The sequence below is a fragment of the Limulus polyphemus genome, unplaced genomic scaffold (assembly GCF_000517525.1).
Source record: "Limulus polyphemus unplaced genomic scaffold, Limulus_polyphemus-2.1.2 Scaffold2155, whole genome shotgun sequence".
Taxonomy (NCBI): Eukaryota; Metazoa; Arthropoda; class Merostomata; order Xiphosura; family Limulidae; genus Limulus; species Limulus polyphemus.
The window spans coordinates 78,687-81,186 of NW_013667765.1; the positions used below are offsets into that span (position 1 = coordinate 78,687).

The 2,500-nt window shown below is 30.4% G+C and overlaps 1 protein-coding gene across 1 annotated transcript in view; it reads left to right on the plus strand.

Annotated features, from left to right (window-relative positions):
- The window catches only part of LOC106466113 (calmodulin), a 24,370-nt gene that overhangs the window by 9,183 nt on the left and 12,687 nt on the right, over positions 1 to 2,500 (plus strand). The window lies entirely within an intron of this gene.

Here is a 2,500-nt window from a genome sequence, read left to right on the forward strand (position 1 = left end):
TATATATATATATATATATAAAACTTAAATATCGGTGTTTGTTGTGGTATGTTAAATGTATGGATATAATAAGTATTAAGATATGTTACTCGAGTAAAAGTACTTTGTCAAAAAGTTACTCAAGCACAATTAAAAGTATCTACTGAATAAGTACTCAAGAAACAAAAGTAAAAAGTACACTCGTGTCTCAAACCCTACACTTGTGTTGTGGGCCCATGAGGTCCAGAAACAAAATGCAGCATACATTATAAGGACACAGAATTGTTCATAATGCATTTAAACTTAAACAGTTTATGAAAATACAGCTAAGGATTGCCATTATCTTCAAGAGAAGTAATGTCGGGGTCAGACATCCTGCACACACGAGCTACTGTAGGAAAAGAGTAATGCTTGCGACTTGGCCAGCCACTAGTGGGATAGGAAACTTCCTGATGTAAGCAATGCATGCAATTAGCTGATTTATGTTCCCGTGCACACCTTGAGTTTTTAGAATAGTAACGAAATGTATAAAATGAAAGGTAATGGAGTAGAATTACAAATAATTCTTCTAAAAATTATTTAAGTTAGAGTAAAAGTATTTGAAAATATAAATATTTAATAAAAGTAGATACTGGAAAAAAGTCATTCAAGTACTGTACTTGAGTAAAGTTACTTTGTTACCTTTACACTAAGTGCAGCATTGATTCAAATTAGATGTTTCTGATGTCCAAATACAAAGTCTATATTTGCTTACAAATTAGGAACTCGAATTACCAATATTGACAAGCTAGAATATCAAATAAGAACCTCCAATATTTTGTATTTGCTGAGATATTGCTGCTTTTACTGAATGAAACTCACTGGCCCCACCTACTTCTTTCCATCTTTGGAAAGACATGCTTACATACACTTACTTCTGTCTATGACGTGCAAATAACCAATCAAAAACTCAAAATGTCCCCCTAGTGGCTTTCTCAGCATTATTGAATTATTCAGGTGCCAAACTTGTTCTTTTAAAGCTTAGATTTGAAAGGTTACGGTAACTTTAGTGAGCTCAATTTCTTTTTTTCTTTTAGACCCAAATACAGCTTAGTTACTAAGTTTGATAAATTTTGTGGTATTGATATAGTAATTTGATTTTTAGATATTTCAAAATGAGTGTGTGTGTATGTAAATACAGCAAATAAGTACAAAGTTTGTAACTAGTTTGTAAATTGTTTGCTCTACTTATTTATTTGTTTATAATGTATTATAACCGAAATGTGACCGTATTTTACAAAATATTAGTCCACTAAAACAAAGCCTAGACAGGTCACTTTGTAAAAGTCAGTTTTATATTCTTAGATACAGTAACAACAGTGTGCCACATCATTACAATGTTTGTACTGTTAGCCACGCACAGCTGAAAAGTCAATATATATATATATATATATATAATGTTATGAGATTTTTTGTGTGTGTGTGTGTGTGTGTGGTGGTGGTGGTGGTGATTATGAGGTCAGTGAAATATACCAAACCTGTATAGAGATTTGATGGATGGATAGTCAACATGCGAAAAGAAAAGAAAAGATATTTTACGTACAAAAGCCTTGTAACGTTTTTTGATAATCTGCCAAATTTCATGAACATATGCTTACTAATTTAAAAGTTATAGCAAGAAAACTATAACAAACACAAAATGGTTGTGAGTTTGATCCCAAGCCATTTTTAAAGAGTTAAGGTTTAAATACTGAAAGCTGATGAAGTATTAGAAAATGGTAAGCCTAAAATTTGTTATAAAATAAATAAATAAAAAAAATCATAACTGTCATATTTTCTCCTTATATTCCTGTTTATTTTTCAATTTCCCAATTTGAATTCAAAACCAGAGGCATGTAAAAATAGCACTACAGATCTACCTTTTGTCTCAAGAGACCTTTTCTTAATACCAGAATTTATTAATTGGGCTTGACAATGAAAGGCAAAATACTCTGAAATGCCATATGTAATGTAATACTTAAGTTATGGTTTAAAGGCTGAAAATGACAAAGCATAAGAAACCAAAAAGCCTAAAATTTGTGATTTAAAAAAACATTGTTAAGTGCAGATGTTTTTTCCCCACATTCTTCTTGGGCAGTGATTTGTTGGAAATAAAAGATGCATCAGAAATGCTTTTTTTTTACATGCCTTTGATTCTGCAATGGACACATTAATTAAGAGGAATTTATAAATATGTTTATCTTCAATACAATGCTCTACAGTACCCTCAATTCTTTTATTCTATCACTAAATATTTTTCACAGTTTTTCAAACTCCTTGAGAATTTTAAACGTGATTCAAGATATCTTTAAATGTTCAGTAAAAATACATGTAACTTGTCTTGATGACACACTTTAACAATCTCAGTATATATAAATCAATTATAATAGTGGAATTATTGTGCTATAAATTATTCTTTGCCTTGAACCATTTGAATAATATGGTTTTTGTTGTAATAACCTTCCTTTTTTATGAAAACCAATTTATGCAGTTGGAAAGCAGC